Raw genomic sequence first — 22,458 nt, forward strand, 5'->3', positions numbered from 1 at the left:
CTTCCCAGAGTTTGATTTTCATAGTAAAGGCATCATAGCGTTCCTGTTTAGAAAAGTGGTAATGTGCTGCAATTAGTCTCTGGGCTGCAGAGAAGCAGCAGAATTATCCTTCTGAATACAGAATACTCATAAAAAATATACAGTCCAAGGAGTTTTTATTGGTTGGCAACCACAGAACTTCATTTTGCCTGGATCAGAACTATGTTGGCTTTCTGATATTTTTTCTTAATACTCTTTAACAGTTCAGTTTAATCTAATTTTGATTTTTAATATGCCTTTGTTTAAACAGTATCTAGTTTTAAGAAAAATATTTTAAGGGGTATTATTGCACCCTCAGGTTTACATTAACATCCTGTGAAATAAGATATGTGTTAAATTAGTACTGATCAGAAATTAACTACTACCATGAGGCCTCTGTGTTCCATCTTGCATAGTTAACCTGTGACAAGGGTGAAACTCGGGAAAATACCTAACTTCCACCTCTTCTTACCAACCCAGAATTTGTAATAGTTGCAGCAAACCCGATGCCATTTCAATGCAGAAACTAAAAAGGAATATTATGTTTACTGTGATTAATAGCAGAATGAAATAATTGAAAAGCTAGACATGAAAGCAAAAAACCTGCATCTTCAGAAGCCCTGAATCTGACACCCTTCTGGCCAGCCTGCAGTTCTTCCTGGAGTACCGCTGCAGCCTATGACTAAAATCCAAAGCCTGAGATACCATGTGAAGAAGCAGGCTCTAGTTTTGTACCTGGTCGCTTTATTCTGAGGCCACAATAGTCATCAATTAGCTTATGTGCTATTGGCTATATATTAATATTCGCAACATATCCTATCCAGCGACTGACCTCACCCTACCTGCCAAAGCTGCCTTTTCCCCCTCCACTTCCTACCACCTCCTAAACTAAATAATGCTCTTCCAGGATGTTAGAAAATATTTTTGAGTTATTGGAGGAGAGTTTTGGAGTGCAATTAAAGCCAAATAAGAAATATTGCAACTACTTTGGTTTTGTCAAACAGATGTTTCAATTTTTTGCCTGAAATCACAAAGGAACTTAGATGCCATTCACAAGTTAAGACATAAGATATGTTTATTTCCTATAACTTCTTAGGCAGTATATAGGCCAGAGTAGATATCTGAATACAAGCAGTGAGGAAGATGTTTCACTTTCCAGATTTTAGAGTAATGCAACGCTACTGTTTCTTCTATCAGTATTCCTCTGCTATTCAGTGATTTAGAATTTGATTTTTATTTTCTAAGAACGTCTTACCTTTCCAATTACTATTTTAACTGCTTTAATTCAAACTTGAGTTAATGATGAACACTGTACCCTTTCCATTGGTGGTGTTGCTAGATAAAGAAGCTTTACCCTGCCTTTCATCTTTTCGCAAAATTTTGTGGAAAGTGAATCATGCTAATATGTTTTCCTGTATGCTCATGGCAAAAGAAAGAATCATCGTTCAAGTCTGAATCTGTTTAGTGAATACACTCAATATTTTCCTTCCTGTGCCCTCAGAAAAGAACTATGTAAAAAAAAAAAAAAAATAGGCTGAGAAGCATTCCTATACATGTGCAATTTCCATTGGAAACCATAGTAATTTTTTATGTAATGGAGTTTAATAACAAAATTAAAACCATTCAAAAGTAATTTCTCTATAGCAAGCTGTAAGTCTTTTACTTTTCCCAGAAGGTATAAGAAAATTCTTTGTAATTTTGTGTGAAATAAGTCCTTTCAAACAAAGCTGTATTCTTTCTGATCTCATGTAAATTACATTATAATATGGTTTTAATTGGAGAAAGAAAGGTAATGGCAGACTTACTGTGTTATGCAAACCAGACCTTTTAAACATGCAGAATAATTTATAGTAACTTGAGCTTTTAATAGTGTAAAAAGATGCCTTGCTTTTTGTTTGAGCTTATTGGAGAGGTCAATATTTGTAAGGCCTATTATAGGGGACTAAATGCTCCTCTGGAAAGAAGAATAAGAATTTTTTCCCTCATTTTTGGCCTCTCTTGTTTCATTAACTGGTCTCAGTCCTTGAAGCTGCATCTTTTAGTCATAATAACAATTCTACATAGGAACTCTGTATGCTTCACAAACAAGAATTGATTTAGATCTGCAGTATTTCAATGAGGACGGTGGTTGATGGGTGGGAATCGTGTTCGTGGAGGCCTGGCCCATCACTGAAGGACTGTGTGTGATCACCTGCTATAAGGTGTGGGCCTGCTGAACCCCAGCCCTGTTCCTTAGCCACAGATTAAGGACTGGGTAAGAACACTGTAGGTACTGTAATGTGTTTACAGTGTTAGGATCCAGTAGGACATAGAAGGTTGTATGTTATAGTATAATTTCGATAATTTTATAGGGGTGTCTTCAACACTTTGGACTTACAGTACTCTCATAGAAGAAATATTCAGTGTCACTTATATTTACATATTTTTCTGCTGGATTTCTTCATCTGCGAAACATAAGCAGGTACTTAATTCTTGTGCAAACACAGATGTACGGAATGGTATTAATATTAAATGTTTTGAAGATAAAAATCACTGCATTCTTGCATCCCTACCTGATTTGCTCAATATAATATTCCATGGAGACTAAAATACTAATTTTTATACATTAATTTTATGAAGTAATTTCTTGCTCTTTTAAAAGAACACTGCTCTTGCATTAAGTATTACTGACTCAAACTAATAAAAAAATGAATTTGTCGTGGATACTCTGTTGCTAAACAGGCTAAGTTCTTTGTGAGTTCAGAGCCTAAACTATTGCCAGAACAAAATTTATACTTGTCTCTGTAAAACATCTGTGCTCTCAAAGTTACCAGTGATGTGTCCCTTTGACCTGTTTCATTTGAACTTTTCTGGAAGTGAATTTTCAAACTACTAAATCTAACTTCAGGGTGTGAATCACTGCTGGGTGATGATAGGTAATTGGATGGTGAACTCACAAGGGGCATGAGAGTATCAGAGCTCCTACGTTCTCAAAGGAAAAAACTAAAAAATTGTAAATGCAAGTTGGGAATGGGTGAGGGTGCAGTTTCTCTTTATTGTAGAGAAAGCAGATTTTGCAGTCTGTTTGTTTTATGACAGATTTTGTATCAACAAGTCAACTATTTTCATATCATGTAGTAATATAAGTGATGATAACACAAAAACATACTGGAGTGGATGAAACATTCTTATTTGTAACATGAAAATAAACCTACCTGAGCAGAAATTTTGAGCATGAACTTATTCTGCTATTGCAGGACTTGTAACATTCAAGAAGCATTAGGACTTCTGAATAGCTAGACCTGGGAGAGGACAATCCTGGCCCACAGACTACTCGGCAGCTCATGAGTTCTTGTGCTCATGATGCATGTGTTCTTGAGTCCAGTGTCATGCATGTTTTCTTGAGTCCAGTAGCTAAAATGGATCCTACCTTGCTCAGTAGATCATGGGCTAGATGATGTGATATACACAGCCTCATCTTGCAAAGACAGGCTCTACTAGTTCTACTACCTTTATTTCTATGTGAAACAGGCAGGATTTGCCTCTGTGTGCTGGTGACATCTGCTTGTAAAATCAATCTTACTAGAACTATCCAGCTCTACTAATGAAAACCGTTTAACCTATATTTTCTGAAACCTGGGAAACCACATCAGCCTTGCGTTTTCTAGCATTATAGTCACTGTGTCAAATTCTCCTCTTTGTAACAGTCCTGCTGATGCGATGAGTTTGCTGGTGTTTTGAAATCTATATGCTATCTCCTACATGTTTGCAATCTTGTTTCCATCTGAAATGACCTGTGTTAATTATTTTGTCCCTGATACGATACAACAGCCTTCTGCTGGGAATGTATTACCAGTGTGTTTCTGTGTAGATGTAAGTTCTTAAGTAAAGTGTGTATTGCTCCACAGGGAGAAAGATGGGTGAGAAGCAGGTGAGGTTTATTGTTGCAGTGAACTGTACTAATGGGGATTCAAAACATAGCGGAAAAAGACACTTTGGGATTCATTCAACAACATTCATAACCTTGGCACCTATCCCAGTGTATCGGTGTTGAACTGAATAAAACAAATACTGGATTGCTGAACGGAGCTTTCTGAAGTGTCTTGCATGTGTTTCTGCTTTACATGGTAAATATTTGTGGATCTGGTTTTAGTTAATATTATTGACACAGATTAGGTGAGGAAAAGAGACCCAAACTCAAAAAACATTCAGAAGCTTGCTTATACTATTAGTTTATCCCTTCTAATGCTCTGTGGTACTACTTCAGTATGTATTTATTTCTGTAGAAATACCGGTGTCTGATATGTGTTTCCTAACCGTAGCAGATTTAATAGCACTTCTGAGAGAAAAGCTTACTGTAAGAGTGATATCATATTTTACTGAAGACACAATGAAAAACAAAAGGAACAAAAAGGAATAAAATCCTTAGGGCATCTTTGAATCTTACTTCTTTAATGATGTATTGCATGATTAGAAGAATAGGAGGATGAGCACCTATTTTCTGTCTTCTAATTAAACAAAAATCTAAATAATGTTGCATTGAATCTGCTTTTTAGACCTTTTTTCTTCCTTTTATTTCTTTTTTTTTTTTTTTCTTTTTCTTTCCTGAAGAAGCCCATTGCGCTCTGGTCCCTGAATATTATGTCAGTGCAGGTTTTCCCATTAAGGAAGCCCATCTGTACAGCTTTTCAGCCAGTAACTATGTGTTGTTTTCTAACTGAAACAAAATGGCTTCAGCAGTGCCTCACTTTGTTACCTTCACACATGCACGGGCATGCTGGGCTGTGATAACATTTGGCAGTTTTTTCAGATGTTTCTCCATAATTACTTCTGCCTGTTTTCTTTCTCATGTTTGCCTCTGTGAGAATGGCTTACACCTGTGTTTATAGGGACAATGCTCTGCAGAAAAGACCAAAATATAATGTAAATGTTATGTTACTAATTTATTAGCTGCTATTGGGAATTTGGAGGTACAGGTTTTTTAGGAGCACTTGTGCAAATAGACATGGTTCATAATATGAAGACTGGCACACAGTGTCTTTAAAGCCCCTGAATCTATGTGGCAGTAGTCAGCCTGTCATTGCGGACCATCTTTGGTAGGTTTGACAGCAAGCAGTTAAAATTTTCTTACCATGGGCTACAGGTAGGCTAGTAAAAACACTCACTTCAGCCCTCACTGCAGTCGTACTCCACGTTGCAGTCGTACTCCACGTTGCAGTCGTACTCCACGTTGCCAGTACAGAAAAGCAAAGGCAGCAAAAAATTGCCTCAAACACTAAGCAGAGCCCGAGAGCGTGCTGCTCTGCTTTCCTCGGCAGCCTCGGTGCGGTGTGAAGCCAGCACTGTTGGAGCCGTAGTCCCACCTGGACACCAGAGCTGGCAGATATTTCACGGGGAGATTTGCGAAGGGTAGAAGCAGATACCCCTTCCCTGTCTCTGGGCTTTCCCCACAGCAGCTGTTGTTGATAAGAGCTTTCTGTGTTCACGGAGGCAGAGTAAGTGTTACAGAGGATGGCTGGACATCCCTCTAGAGGGATGCACACAAGGGCACTGCCGAAACACGGCCCCTCCATTGCCATACCTCCTGTCTGGGAGCCTAAAAATGAACTCTCCCCAATCTTCTGTGCTGTGAAACTTGCGGTCAATGCACAAGCCCGTCAGTGAGCTGCCAGCCTGTTTGACTTCAATTGGTTCCTTCTAAATAACAAAAGAAAATCACAAACCATCTAATTTTATGTCATATGTAGAAAGACTGTTCCTTTTGATTTCTCTGTTGAAAATACAGAGGAAAATATGTAATCATACACGGAAACTGAAACAGCCTAAATGTACTTCTTTCTCTAACAAAAATATTGGGGCAAATCTATGGCAGAGGGAAGTTGTATTAGAAGATGCTCACGTAAGAGCAAATACTGAATAGGAACCTTATTTCCCTTCCCCACCTTGCTAAAGCTGCTAAGAAATACCTGGTAATCCCTGCTGTTACATTCAGAATTCTTTGCTGCATATCTATATTAGATAAAATATGATGTTCTGAGGTTTACAGTCTAGAAATCAAGTGTCCTGGGAGACATACATTTTTCTGGAACAGAACACAAGCGATAAATCACAGAAAAGAATGTCTCTGGAGTAGAAAAAGATAAAGCTTATGAGGAGAAACAAACAAATGTGGTAGGCATATGTGACTATATGTATATATTCACAAAAAAACTCGTCAAACTGTGGTCTCCTTAGTGGAAAACTTGCTGAAATGAAAGCTAAATTTAAAGTTCAGTTGGATGTGTGTGATACTGCACCTTTAAAAGACAAATATTTACTGTTTTGTAAATTGATTAGTGTTTTAATAGCATTTGTGCCTTCAACATCAGATAGGGCATACTAACGGTTTCTAGCCCTGCTCAGGCAGTTATGATTTGCATATTCTTCCACCAGTACATAATCATTTTGGCAATAAAAGTGCAGCCAACAGTGATTCTGGCCAATGGGTGTAGCTGCACAAGCACATAGAAAAAGTCTATCAGCTAGATAAAGTTCTGTCAGACTTTCCATTACACATTATTTTTCTGGTAGGGTTTTAAATATTGGGCTTTTAAATATTGGTCTTTAATAGTTCCTTCTGGGCTAGAACCTACCATGTGTGAGTCTTGTGTTGTTTGCAGTTAAAACCCAGTGATTTGGGATCTGAAATACCGTATTTCATGATTCAAGGTGCATTTGTACCTACACAGTCTGATTTTTTTGGGTTGGTTTTTTGGGGTTTTTTTTGGTAGATACAAGCTTTGGTTTTGATTTGAAATTTGATTGTCTAAAACCCACTCCAACTGGCAAAGGGTTTAATAATGGTTTTCCTAGTCTGTTTTTATTTCTTCTTCTTCTTAACCCACACTAAAACACCCAAAGTAATTGTAAGTGATTGTAAGATCAAATTTGGAGCCTCAGTAAATGGAGTTTCCAATTGATTAGTGTGATAAGGCCATTCATAGAAAGGTATTAGTGGAATGGGAGGCTTATATGAGGAACAGTCTTCTTGAAGTATCTTCCTCATAAGGGACAGCAGTAATCAGTGAAAATCAGTACCCTTTTGTATGACAGCTGAAGAATATATCCTTTCCTTCCCTTGATCCTATAGCCCCACAGCACCAGTGGGGACCCTTGCATGCACCTGCACTGGCCTGAGCTGGGTGGCACTTGCCCTCAGGAGGCTGGCCAGAGCCGCGGGAGCTCCAGGATGGGCTTGGGCTGTGTGCCGTCAGGGCCTGCCGAGCCTGCAGGGGCTGGCGAGCTGCGGGAGAGCCCAGGGAGTCTCTGAAAGCCCCATTTTCATAGCACTTGCCTTATGTGCCCTGTATAGGGCTTTCAGTTTTAGACTTGCACAGCTTGCATGTGCCAGCTCTGCTGATGTCTTTTAATTTTGCCACTTGGAAAATCTCCTAGAAGGAAGCCTATACATGCAGACATGGACCTAGTACTGGGAGCCTGCTGGGCAGGATTCTGGTCGCTGGCAGTCATGGTGCACAGTGTGTGCAGGGGGAGGCAGACTGGTGGATGTTTTTTTTGGTTGCATGGTGCTGCACCGGGACATGAAGTCAAGACATGAAAGGGCATAGCACTTTGTAAGACACACTGACATAAGTTTGGCCAGGCTGGATAAAAAGAAATTGCAGCAGGCTATGCTGATCATTTCTGTGTATTTAGGACACCAGCAAATACTGTCTTTTTGTTAGCATCTGCATTTCCTTAACACCATACCTATGTATTGCCCCTTAGAGTGGTTCCAAAGAATGTTTATCAATATGGTGAGAGGCCCTTTATATATATAAATATGTATAAAACACACCTTAACCAGAGCCGTGTACAGAAGTAACAGGACTGTACTGGGTGGCTGTGGAGATGGGTATGTGATACTCCACTATGGCAGTGTAAACGCAGCTCAAAGCTACTACATTTCAGTAACTGTAGCACAGGTGGCAGCTGAACAGCCATTCCCAGGTCAACTATTGCAAGATCCTGCCTAGTTCTTTTTTGCATCAGATGCTTAGGAAAATTTCATAGTTATTAAGTTAATGACTTAATTTCACCAGCCATTCAGTCATAAACTGGAACATGTACCACAGCAGTCAGTTCAACACTAAGTGTTTGGCCCCACAGCACAGCACGGCGATCTGGCCATGTCAGTGGGGCAGTCAGTCAGAGGCAGCTGCACGAAACACCAGGATACACATCTGGTACATAAACAGCTCAGATGGTCTCCCACAGTAGCGCATCGTGCAATGCAGATACACTCAGAGCATCCAGGCCAGGGCAGGCATTCCCACTTCCAATGTTCAGTAGATTAGTCCCTCTATGCTCTGACCAAGTGCAGGAGTGTTTAAAATGCTATGTGTCTTTTGGGGTTTACTGAAATCTTTAATTTTATAAAGTGTGCTCATTGAAGGCAGGTATTGCTGTCATCACTACAGACGCAGTTCTCATCACTACATCACTGAAAGCTTCTCTTAGGACTAGTATTCGAATGCTTTGTCCTTACCTCTTTAAGCAGGGAGGCAACAGGATTCTTTAGACTCTTTGCAACCACATTTTTAACAACATCTTATATAAAACGAATACTCTTTGTGACAATTTTCTGTATTTGCATATTCCCAAGCTTAGATCACACTTGGAGCTAACCTTGTATTTCAGCATCCAATCCATTTAAAATGTATTTCACAGTCTTATTTTTCTTGATCACAAGCATCTTGCAGCTGCTTGAGGCATTTATACATTATTCATAAAAACACATACGAAAATTATATTGGATCAATATTCACAAACCAGCAAGGTTTCAAATAACGCGTAGGCATTTATCTCTAAGCTAGTAAAATCTGTTTTAGTTTTGAAAGAACTATTACTTTTAAATCCTCATAAATCTGTGGGAAATGATAATATTGATCATTTTATTTTTGTCTTGCTGCACATTCAATTAGTATCCTACAGAGCGCACTATGTAACTTTTCCTGAAGCAGAAGGGACAGAATCACCTCTACAGAAAACAGCTATGATATATTGTATATATAAAATAACTTTATAGTTGGACAGTGATTAAAAATAAAATGCACATTGAATTAATCTCATATTTCTGTGTTCCTGCACATTATCAAGAATCCCTGAGTAATGTGCTTATCAAGAATTGACAGAGTATTATGCAAACATTGACTTTTTATGGCAACTTCAATCTGGATTTATACCAGAAAGCCTCTGTTATATTGTTATTTTGAGTAACGAGAGGCATTTCTAAGGCATTGAAGCATGAACAAATTTTGGAGGCAACTTTTATATCTCTCCGAGGTCTTCAGTATTCTGAGATTCTGCCATTGAAGTCTTCTAGGCCCAAGGATTTCTACAACAGTTAGATGAATTAGGGATTTTTCACTCTATGGAAACCTATTTTAGGCACTCCCAGTCATTTTGAGAGTTGTCTCAGATTCTAGGTTGATTCAGAACCAGAATCACAGTTTCCTGGAAAACTGTAGATTGTACACACGTGCACACAAAATCCTTCTAGAGCAGAAACGTGGAATATGGTGGGGAAAGTTCAGGTGGAGTAGAAGATCCAAAAATTTATTTTGAAGAAAACATAGCATTTTTTTCAGCTGTTTTTACAAGCTCCCTGCTATGTTAAGACAACAGCAGCAGTACAGAAAGGGTTTAACACTGGTCCTTCTGAGCACCTGTGGTATTAGTCCGTTTGTTCAGCACCTCTGGAGCCCCAAAGTTCGAAGCTGCATTTTCAGACTTTTGAGCCTCGAGCAAGTTGCCAGAGGAATTGTGGAGGAATTAATCTGGCCAGCTAGAAGGAAACCAGGTACATTTATGATCAGACCTGTCTGGTTTTCATAGGAATTTTGTTGGAATTGACATATTCCTGGGAAGCAGTTAATTTTCAAGCAACTGACATTTTTGTTTGGAAGAACATTCTGTCAGAAAATGCAGAGCTTGCTCTATCACCAGGTTTGGCTGCCATCCTTAGAAATGGTCAGTGGAGATTTCTGTGTAGAGAATGTTACTGTTTCCTTTGTAGAGATGAGTTAAGCCCTGCCACAGACAAAAGCTTCAGCCTCCGTTACAACAGCCTGCTTGGACAGCCAGGTCCCCTCTGTAGCTCACACTCATGCGTTTGGAAAATAAAATTTTACCCACATCTGTTACAGGGAAGACAAGCATGTTGTTAGGCATTTATCTCCTCATTTCGAGCAACAATAGCAGTGGGTATGGGGGTTTTTTGGTGGGTTTTTTTATGGTTTTTATTTTTTAGCAGAAGAGGTGGATAAGAGCTTATTCTTCCACTTTCTATTTGTATAAATAGTTCCAGAGATGCTGATGGCTCTACGCTCTATAGCAATGACTGTTTTTTAATTTAAACCTGCTGTATAAACAAGGGCAAGTGCTATTCTCTTTTAATAACATTCCCATTTTTAACAACGGAATTCTATACAGAAATAAAATGAGTTTAGTATTGCTTCTTTTTGGGCCTGGGCTAGAAAGTCAGGATAGCCTCTTTCTTTTCTTGGTAATTCTATTACCAGCTTGGTTGGTGACTACAGATATTGCTTTTTTCCTCAACACCGCCCTAATAACGTTTTGATAATTTTGAAATTATTTGCAGAAAAAATTTTCTAAGTTACTAAGTGTTTAGGATAGCACCTATATAATTTTTGTGTGTACACACTTGGATACTTGCAATGATCAAATAGAAAATAATGCATCCATAACGATACGCAAGTGATAAATCTGTATGTGGCATAACAGCAGATCAGTTGTCAAAATTCTGTGTTCTGTCTTTTGAACAAAACCTTGTATAAATACTTAATTACAGAGTGGATGGGTCACCAACTGAAATTCTATACTGAATTCCTGCAAAAAAGACATAATGGTTTTTGGCATTGGAAAATTCAAATACCTGGCAGATGGACTGTATTCAGTTTACAAGCAAAAAGATGAGTATTTTCTTAATTGCCACTAGTGCAGCTGAGGCTGGTGCTGGAAATTCAGGAAGTGTACGTTTGGTCACATGCCCACAGTCATAAAGATGCTGCCTTTAGAATTAAAATAGGGAAAACGTTATGTACAGCTAGGGGTACAACTAGAGGGAAAACATTGCTTTCTGCTGCAATTAAGGAAACATTTATTGTTCTTCTTTGGTCTTAGCATTGCTTTAAGTGAGAACCAAAATTCAAATGGTGAGGAGATCATCTGCACAGCTTGATCAAGTACCTGCCTGACCAGTACCTTCTTCATAGATTAGCACTGCATTTTGACACCAACAAAGTCAGAATTTCCAGTTCTGCTGCTGGATTAAGTTGTTTTTCACATCATCTCAGGAGTCTTTTTCTGACAGGAATAAATACGAAATACTTCATGCTAAATTAGATCTAGTTTAAAAAGTAACTGCATTTTTCTCACAGAATAATACTGGCTTCTTTTGGAAATATCTTCTCCCTTGACAAATACTGATTTCAGTTCTTTTATTTTAGTGGGAAACTACAGTAAAATTTACAGAAAGGTCTCTGGTTTTGGTTTTTTTTTTTTGGTTGCTTTGGTGTTTTTGTTTTTAGACCTCTACATCTCCAGTTTTGAGTTTAGTTTTCCATTTTCTCACTCATTTAGCAATGGAATAAGGAAAAAAATAAGATAAGTATGTCATCTGGGACTTTTGTGTATATGTTGCCTTTTATTCTAACTTTTCAAAACTTTGTCAAGCATAGAAAAATAAGTATGGGGAAAAAAACTTTTGAAACTTTGCCACTGTGTACTCGAAGTATGGAGACATTTTGAAAAAACAAAGGGATAAAGGGGAATTTTGAACTTTATTAATTTTATTGTAGCTAGTATCAAAGAAAAGGGACAAACAACACCATTTTAAAAGTCTGATATTTAAAAACATTTGTGTTTCAATGTTTTGTATTTTTTTTCAAACTCTTGTTTGAAAAAAATCCCATAGATTTTAAATCTGCACATTATTTCTAAATGATTTTGCGATAACATAACGAGAAGAACAGGAACCATTTCAAGATCATTAGGTATGAGCTTAACTTGGTCACCTTCTCAGTGCTGTCAGGTCCAATTCTTCAAGGACCTGAAAGTACTTAGCAGTGACCACTCAGTAATGTAGCTCCATTTATATCAATTAAGCTATAGGAATCTACCCCAGCTGCTGATCTGACCTACATTTAGTGCCTGTCACTAACAGCTATGAACAGGTTTTCTTATATCACAGAACCTCACAGTTAAATTAAATTAAATTAGTTGTAACACAGAACACCCAAGAAATTAAATGACTTCCATGACTGACAGATTAGCCAATAATAGCTTATGAGCCATTAAAAAAATTATATTTGGCCTCATAGCAGGACAGAACAAAGAGATAAACAATTCAAATATATTTCTGCCAGACAGTCTCCAAAATTTTGAAGACACTTTTTTTATTTTTTATTTTTTAAACAAGAGAAGACCACAAGGAACTGCGTGATGTGCATGTTTCTTTTTAAGCAACCCGTTAATGTGGTGTACTGACACTTGATACAGCTTTTCAAGTGGTGTTAGCTGCATACTTGGGAGGAGAAGAGCTTTTTCAGTATCTTATTTTGTTTTGCAAAATGAAAATTATCTTCACTGAGGAGTCAGAGACTTCAGCGTTTTGTTTTTTGTGGAGATGTTTGCTCCTTTTACCTGACAAAATATATTTATTATTTTGTTCAGTTTCTAAAGCTACCTCATAACTAGTAAAAAAAAATTCTGTCCAGTTAGGTATTGCAACGTAGAGTATTAGAAATGTGACATGTTATTATGAACTTAAATAGGAAATGAGTATGCAGTTGTCAATATTGACCACTTATGTGGTGCCTCATTTTGAATAAAAAAGGTTTCCCTTAAGACATTCAGAAATGAAAATGTTATTGAAATTGTTGACACGATTCCATCGTATTTTTAAGAAGTATGGATCAAAAGGTGAAAGCAGCCATAAAACTCATGCAAAATGGTAACATCTTTCACAGAATTTCAATACCAGCAAACCTTATCTCTTCCTGCAGATTCCGCCAGGGCCATCTTCCCATGCAGAGCTAGCTCCGCCGCGGTGCAAAAGCAGTACTTACTCTGTACGGTGTGGCTCCACCCCGCACTGAAGTCCCTTAGTACAGTGTTCTTTGGCTGTCATTCACTAACCAGAAGCCAAATCATCTGTGTTTGTGTAACTTGGTAAAAGAGAACTTTTAAAGTCTATTCGGTTTAAAGGAGCTTCTGCTTCTAGGTCAGACAGACAATAACTCTTCTCGTTATTGTAAAGCCTTACATGCTGGATGAGTAATTCTAGGCCATCTGAACAATAATATCTGAACATTGCGGTATCATTTATGTATTCCCAAGGAACTAAAATGATTGCCTAAAGTATATTTTTCAGTCAGTCTTCAGTGAGGTCAGGGGTTTTTTTCCCTGAATAATTCTCCCTTGAAAATTTGAGGCAACATAAATGAATTGCATATGTAAAGTCTTGGATTCACATGTCAACTTTTCTCAGCAAACACGTAAAACTCTGTTCACTATCCAGCTATGGATATGGAAATGTAAGAATTCATTTGTTATTGCAGATAAGTCAGGGTAAATGTGCCTGCTGTCTTGGAATACATATAACTATTATATATATAATTATAATATATATTATATGAAATACCTATAACTTTTTTTGCACTACCTTTCTATAAGTAATAAGCATGTATATGATAATTTCAGCAATCATTTGTTAGCAGTTCTAAATTAAATATTCACATCTAATGCAACTCAGGTGTTCTTTAGATCTTGCATGAAAGAGATGGTCATCTTTCCCAATCAGAAATATCTAGGTTATTCCTACTCTATACAGGAAAGGAGTGTTAAACCCCTAATGAATTCCTTTCCTTTTTGTCAGTGATGCCTCACCATGTCAGTCTGGCATGTGATCAGGTTATGAAGTAGAAAGCTGACACCCAAAAGGGATCACAAGGCATCGGTATCTGTGTTACCGAAAAGTTTTTGTATGGTTTGCATTTTACCTAGCCTTAAACTCTGCCTCTGACTGAACAGCGAGCAGCAGAGCTGCTGGACTTTGAAGCTGCAAGCCAGTCTGAGGACTCAGAGTTTTGCTTTGTAGGAAAACTAAGACTGATCAGCTATTGGGATTTAAAGCACATGTGCCAGGTTTTGCTTCGTCAGAATGGGCACCCTAAAAATGTCCCTAGAAAAAGCAAAAATTGATTCTGAAATATCTACCATCAATGCCTAGGGGAACAAAACAACAAACAAACATTTCAGATCTTGCAATCATGTCTAGAGATGTAAAGCAGGTTTTCTACTCCATTAAGATTTTGCTCAGATGTTTTTAGTCTGAACTGGATGGATGCCAGGATTTCTGGTAGAAATTATCCAGAAGTTCCCAGAAAACTTTGTTTTGGAAACATCAGAGCATGCATGGTCTTCCCTAAAGGAAAGTTGTTATAGACTCTAGCTATCCAGCCGTGTGCTGCAATGGCTCTATTAAATTGGCTGGCTTGTCTGTTTTATCTCTGCAAATGTCACTTGCAATGGTCAGGAGGAGGAGGTCCTAAAATCTTTCACTTCAAGTCCTGGGTGACTTAATTCAAGGAGGATTTGCAGCATGTCCACTGTGAAGCAAGAATTCTCATCCACCAGAGCTACAGAGCTTCAGGCTGGTCTTGGATTTTCCAGGCTCTGAATCTTAGCTCTGCAGCAAATAGCCCCAAGTGTAATGACCTGTAAAAATCAAAGAAGGAAAGCAGGAAAGACAGAGTGGGCTGCCCAAGAGCCAGAGCCCAGAAGCAGGCTGGACAAAGACTTACCTGGACCCTGTCCTGGGTCCAGTGTCCCTTAAGTCTTCAGAGTAAAACACTTTAGTCCTGAAAAGTTGTTGAGGTGTTTTTTGGCTTCATTGGTTGGTTTTTAAAATATTTCTTTTTTTTTTTTTTTTTTTTCCTCTTGGAAAATTTCCAGCTAGACCCTCTGTGGAGTGAATTAAGTTTAGGTGATGCATGCTAGTCCTGTTATTGGCTAGAAGCCAATTTTCCTTAGCTTTTCTGCAAATGCTTGGAAATTATTTCTCTGAACAGAAAATCAGTGTCCATCAGGATGTTACCAAATGCTTGACCTCACTCAGGAAGATGGAAAAAAGTTAATTACTGGCTTAAAAGTAGCAGTTGACCAGGTACTAGTGACTGCATTTCGTACAAATCAGCCTATATATTTGGAACTTTAAAGGGACCAGTTTCCCAAAATTTAGTGCCTTGGTGCTGCAAGTGACAGAGATCATAAATTCAAAAGAAGAAATGTTAATGGAAACTGGCAACTGATTAGACAACCCACTGGATGCTCAAAAGACAAGATTTCATAGACATAAAGAAGTTATGCTGGGCAGAAAATAACCTGGTTGTAAGAAAATGTTAGAATGATGCTAAAAAATAGCATATAAAATAAACATTTTTCTGATGAATTTAAATAATTAATGGCAATTAATATAACTTAAAAGTTTAAAAATGTGAGAAGCTTAAAGATATATTCATACCAAGAATCAGAAGATGTTTAAAACACAAAGAAAAAGAACAGGAATTCCATTTCTAGATGCAGATGCTAAAATCATGGACCACCAATGCAAAACAGTTAAAATAGTCAATAAATATTTCTATTCTCTCTTTGGAACTAAGCTGCAGCTATCAAAAAATTTATAGAATAGAACTGCATTATAAAAATTTACCTCCTGTGGTTGAGGGGCAATGAAACATCCATTTCCCTCACTGCTGCCTCCCCCCCACACCCCCCTGCCCCAATCAATAGGCCTAGATAACTTAACTCTCAAAAACGTTAAGAGAACTAACACAGCCATATGACAAGCCAGTAGTGTTTGGCTTTTTTTACAAACCTTATAAGTATTTTACTATGATATGGTTTATCCTTTAGTCTAGTCACTGATTCTACCTACTTTTTTTTTTTTTTTTTTAGGAGAAGTTACTCTAAAGAAATTTTATTGAGGACTACAAAACATACACATTTTAAGTATATATCTGTCTCACCCATCAGGGATATTGCTGCACATATTGAGAGGCTGATAGGTTGAGTAGGTCAGTTTCATGAGCTTTTCTACCATCTTTCATTAATTTTCATATAAAGTTATTCTGTTCTAGGAGTATTTTGGAGGGTATGGGTTTATATTCATTTCTTCGGTCTGAAGCTGGAGCATTTCCTGCATCATTTCAGAGCTGAGACATAGAGTTCCCTTGGCCAGTGGGCTGTAACTAGTTAGCAGATGCCAAATCACAAACATCTCTTATAAAAGTTGTGGAAGTGCTAAATTGCCAAAGATGGAGATGAAGTCACTGTATTTAACTGATGCTTTGCCATCACGTCCTTAAAGTCCATGATCAAACATATCCCAATGCATTATGCAGCTGCTCAAATATATCACTGCTTAGACAGCAGTATGTTTTTATTGGATTCAGCCCATGCAAATACCCTTCCTAGAGGTAGCATTTTGCAGAAATTATATTAATTTCTTCCATGAGACGCTAGGCTGGAAGTGAAGTCTCCTGTAGGAGAAATAAATATAATCTAAGACCATAGGTTTTATTTATTGCACTTCAGTCAGGAGAAAATTTAAAAATATGTTCATTGCTGAACTGATTAAAATAACTAACTTTAGGACTGTCAATGCCACAGGAGTCTCCTCTCCCATTTTATAGTCATTTCAGCCAGAAATATCCCTGCTATGTTGTGCTTAGTTCCTGACCTTCTTATATTTTATAATAAAAGGATGTTCTTGCCATTGAGCCTCTATGCAGCATGAAGAACTACTGTTAAACCTTATTTCCACTGCAAAAGGTTTCTTTTCATGCCTTCCTGCCATGTCCTTTTGAGCCTCTGTGATATGCTCCGTAACTTTTCACGGCTTGTGCTTTATCACCACAGATAGAACTGAAACAGCTCTTCAGCTAATTTCCTCTGATACATTTGGATATATTTCTCTGAGTTAAAGAGATGGCAAGTTTTAGGTGAAGACTATAATGAGAAGCCTAAGCTGGTAAAACTATTTATATTCAGTTATTAAATGATTTTGAAGAGTTCTTGTCATGACAAAGAATAAAAATGAAATTGTACGGTGGCAGTGTCATGAGCTGGCAGGCAGGAGACCTCAAAGTGACAGGCATGGAAGAGAAGCAACCTGAAGAACATACGCTCCCTCGCTTGTAAACGCTTCCCGGGAGCAGTAACGTCGTGCAGGCTGCTGGGGCTGCCTCCATGTGAGCCTCTGTGAGCTGTGCCCACCGGCCTCCTACCTGTACTGGTGTTTGTGGAGGGCTTGAAAACTGCTGTTTGCCTGAGCAGAATTTGGGATAGGTTATGATTTCTGAATGCTTCCAAGGCACGTTGCAGCTGCACTCACATATAGTTATCATTTTTGTGTCGTTCCAGTTGTATGATTTACAGTATGGTGTTACGTGCCGTTGCTTTGTCACAGGTGAGGAGCAGAAAGTTGTAGCGCAGGAGAAGGAAATGAACATCTGAAGATAGAGAATTAAAGGGTGTAACTTGGGAAATGCTTACAGGAGCGCTGTTGCTGGATAAAACATATCACGGAATTAAACGTAGCTGCAGGAGACTTCCCTAAACGCTGCCACACTTCTGTGGCAGGGGTTCACTAGGAAAACTGAAGGCAGTAACATCTTTCCCAACTGCAGAAGTTATGTGCTCTTCTGCAAAAAGCTACTGTAGAGAGCCATTTTGCTGCAGACTGGATTCTTATCAAATGCTTAGATATGACAATGTACAGTTTGTTTCCATAAAAATAGATTGTGCTCAAACAAGCAAATCTAATTTTATTTTTTAAAAAAGGCTGAAAGGACATCGACACAAGAAAAAGGTTGGTCGATTATTTAAAAAAGAAATCACTTTATTATCTTAGCTATCATTGGAGAATGTGGTAAGCATTATGATTTAACTGGTTTAATGCTTTACTTTAAGAACTTTCCAACAGAGTCTCTTCCTGCCCAACACGTCCACCGAGGCTCCCTGGGGCTTTTTGATTCATAGGTACAACTGCTTCTCTGACGTGTGTGAAGTCCCTGGCAGTAGGAAGCTTTGGCATTAGCAGGTACAATTCCTTCTGAAGCCCATGAGATATCCACTCAAGTTGAGAGCTGGATTTTACTGCTGAACTGTAATAGGATCAAAAAGTTCCCCATACAGTGCAGCTGAGAACACATTACATCTCAAATCCTTGTTCACCTTATAACTAGAAATTGTATTTGCAGCTTGCTGTGAATATGGTAGCATGGCATAGGGATAAAATTGCAAAGGAAAACATGATGAACACCCTTGTATGCTATCTTCACTACTATTTAGCTTTGATGGTTTTACATGTGTTACTACTTTCTCTCTAGCAATTTAATATTGTATATTTGCCCTTGAATGTGACACTAATGTATACAACATTTGTTGGGGCTTTTTTTCCCAGGTGGGGAAAATCTTCATTACAGAACAAAAAAAATAAATTTCTTAAAAAAAATATAACTTGGCTTTGATCCAGTAAAAAAAAAAAAAAAAAAAAAGCTGCTTTCATTATCAGCAAACCCAAAGGGACCATAAAATTTTCACTGGTACCCAGATGAAAACATTTGCTTTCCACTCAAGCTGTTATTTTAAAACTGTCTGAAATTTAAATTTAAATAAGATGTGTCTGAAAAAATTTGTTGAACTGATGTTTTATTTAGATATTCTTTATCTTCTACTGAATAGATATTCTCCCTATAAATTATACTTATGGGAAATAGTTTGCTTTTGTCTCCAAGCTCTTTTGCATTTAGGACATAGAATAAAATCAGTTGCAGTTCTGTTGCAAAATACCTGTTGCAACAGGGCTGTGTTTTATTTTTTACCAGTCCTACTAACCAGTACTTTCAGGGTTTAGAAACACATTTCTAACTTTAAAAGGGGATTAAGACATTGCTAATAATTTAATGAAATCATTAGTCTTTCCATTTAGCATTAGGGATTCAACATTGTGCTTCTGAGAAAGTGACCTCAATATAAATTGGATCAGAAAGAACCAGAAATAGAAATTGTCTGGGAACAAAAGGCAGAAAGCAGGGATTTTCTTTCTTGCTGAGCCAACTGCCAAAATAACTAAAACAGGCTAATGAAGTTCACTAGATTAAAAAAAAAACAACAAAAAAACAAACAACAAAAAAAAAACCCCAAACAACAAACTTAGATTAGCTTGAATATTCTCAGTATGAATTACTTGCCTTTTATCTGCAGAATATATGTTGTCCTTTTCTCCAGTCTCTGTTTACAGCATCTCAGTTTTTGCCTCCGTCTCTGTAAACTTCTCAAGCTGCTCTTTTCAGAAAACTGTTTTTAGAGCATCTTTGCTTCCCTGGGCTGTTTCTACCAATTCTGTTCTACCATTCTTTTGTTTATCTTGAAGACTGCATACATGTTCCCATACAGTAAAACTTTCTTCCTCAGCCTTGGAAATTTCTTTCAGGCTGTTAGCACAATAAGCTTAGCTAGAAAGATGGACAGATAAGGTAGGATATTACTTTTTTACTTGGATATCATCAATCAAACATGTGGTCTAGACTATGGAAGATGGCACTATTTTTCCTCCTTCATTTTTCTCTTGAAATTTGTAGGGCTTTGCACTAGAATCCTAGCATTGATCATATATGTGTTCAGTGGGTGTCATGGGCAAGGCTGGTGAGTAATATTCGATTACATGCCCATTGTGAAACTGTTAGTGAGGAATTTAGCTTTTTCACGTTTCAGTACGGAAATTGTCTGTCTGTTGTCACCGAAGAGCAGCTAGGTAGAAGAAAGAAAGATTTTAATACTGGCTGCAGTGAGATTGTATCTAAATGGCCTGGATGTTTTAGATGTTTAGCTCTAGTTTGATATGCTATCATTAGACCATATTCCTGAAAGCAAACCCATGCTTTTAAGTGATTTTCCAAGTAAAAGTGTTACCATGAATGAGGGCCTTAGGATGCAGGTCAGTAAACACTCGGGGGTTTTTTTTCCTGCTAAGACATTGCTGTGGAAGGGCAATTGAACAGAAAGCTCTTTCTCCAGCCTCAGGGAGCACTCATGTATTCTTGCCTCCTTGCCTTCAAGATGGATTTAGTTAGCAATCACAGTGATTGCTACTTTATGAACTGAGACTTTCTCCCAGTTTCAAGAGACAGTTTATTATTATGAAGACTGGTAAATAATGCACATTGGTTTTCAACATGCTTAGAACTTAGAATGAACGTTGATTGTACAACTCCACTGGAACATAATTCAGTCATTGTAGATAATTATCTTAGGTGATAATACATTTCCAGGGATATTTCCATGTTGCATGGATATGTTCCATAGGGCAACTTTGTAAGTGCTTGGTCTATTAAGTGGTGAACATATTTTACAGAATACACGTTGTGGTCTTTCTCAGATAGAGAAATTAAGCCTCTCTTGTTCTTATTGAAGTGCCTGTTGCTACATTTTAGTAAGAGTTTGTGAGGAAAAATCTTGTTTGAAATTACCGTTTAATGAATTAATGAAGCTTGAGTCAACATAGTTAAATCCTGCCTCTTATTTGAAAAAGTTATATCTAAAGAGATTTTCCAGAGGAAACCGAATACAAATATACAACATCCATGTTCCGCGTGATTGTTTTTCATTAGTCTTTGATGCCTATCAGGATTTTCTTTTGGTGATTACTAAAGCCAAAGCTTTAAATAAATCTTTTCAAATAAACAAGTATCTATTGTTATGTTCAAGTGCTTGTGTGGTCAAACCCTTCTCCTGAATAAACTTTGCTTAAAATTCTGTCACTAATTTATGTGGAATTCTATTCTGCTTGAATATTTGAATCAGATGTCTGTCAAGTTTCAACCAGTACCAGAACTATAGTACCAAGCACTTATAATTGTATCTTACAAAATCAGCCTGATGTGTGCAGAGACCAGATAAATGTCCATCAGCTCGGGTTTCCCATCAGCATTTCTGATGTGAGATGCTGAGGCAGGACAGCACCGGCACCAGCTGTCTGCAGGAGTGGCTTCAAAGAAAAACTGCAGGCAGTTCTTGGGTCTTATTTCTCAACGTGGATCCTCTTCATACATGACATGGTTGTCTTTTACCAAACAAGTATTTGCAAAGAATACATGTTACAACTTCTCTTGTGCATATAAATGTGTTTTGAAAAGTTATGCTTTCATTTCATTAAGCCACAGTCTGTAAGTGAAAGAAACTGCCCCAGTAAAAGCACAAAATTTAGTCAGGATAACTGGGCCTGAATAAAAGTTTTTAAAAGGCACCTGCTAAATTAAAACCCACTTCTCTTCCCATCCCTGAGCAACCCAGGTCTGCCAGCATAAATCAGTAGCATAAATATTGCTTAATATTAGTTCACACTGCACTGTTTTGCTACTGTCAAAAATTAGCTATTCCGTAATATCTGTTTTCCTCAGTTAGTCTGACCACATTTACTAGCCAGGAGGTAGAGGTCTACCAGCAACCTTCCAGATATACTTGTTAGTTGCTTTATAACAATTACTGATGGTGAGAACTAAAGTTAGCAGACTATCTCCATTCAAGAAATTGAACGGAGAAATTTCTTTTGTTCTAATGTTTTCCAAAACATAAACAGCTGGCTCACGCTTCTGTAACTTTTAGGCTTTTACATGGATTTTTTTTGTTTGTTTCTAAAGGCCTGTGGGTTAAATTAATATTGATTTGACAATTAGCACTTCTACACAGGGGTCCTGATGCTGCAGATGTCTTCAGAAGTTATCCAGCTTACAAGAGAGGGTTTACAGGGCAGTTAGCAGAGGCGTTAGCAGGGTTGTTTGATATTGTGTCAGGACATCTGGGTTTAGCAATACTGTCATATGGAAGCAGTGCATTTCCTTAAACTGGCATTTAGCTTTGTTTTACAGAATTCTAATTACAGAATTTGTAGAAGATAATAAACATAAAAGGGCTTTACAGATTAGTATAATAACTCCTGTATGGTTTATTTCAATGTATAAATTTATTTTCTTGCTTGTTCTCAAGTGCTATTAAAACAACAAAGTTATGAACCTCCATATTCAAACATTAATTAGATTATTTTTTTAAATTTTTGAGTGTCAATTAAAGCTGTAAATTGACCACTGAATTCTTCTACTTGTGATTAAGGATTTTAGGAGTGACTGTTTTCAGGAGTCATGCAAATAGTCATCAAAGTGTAGGCAGAAGATGAGTTGCCTCAGTGCCCTAGAGATGCCACCACTAGGAGGGAACACATATTGCAACCCAAGGCACCTTGCCTGACTTGAAACCTAAAGCCAAACTACATCGAACGAGTGAACAAAAGAAAACATACTTCACTGATTTATTTTTTTTTTTTTTTAATGACCAAAA

The sequence above is a fragment of the Falco cherrug genome, chromosome 1, assembly GCF_023634085.1.
Source record: "Falco cherrug isolate bFalChe1 chromosome 1, bFalChe1.pri, whole genome shotgun sequence".
Lineage (NCBI taxonomy): Eukaryota > Metazoa > Chordata > Aves > Falconiformes > Falconidae > Falco > Falco cherrug.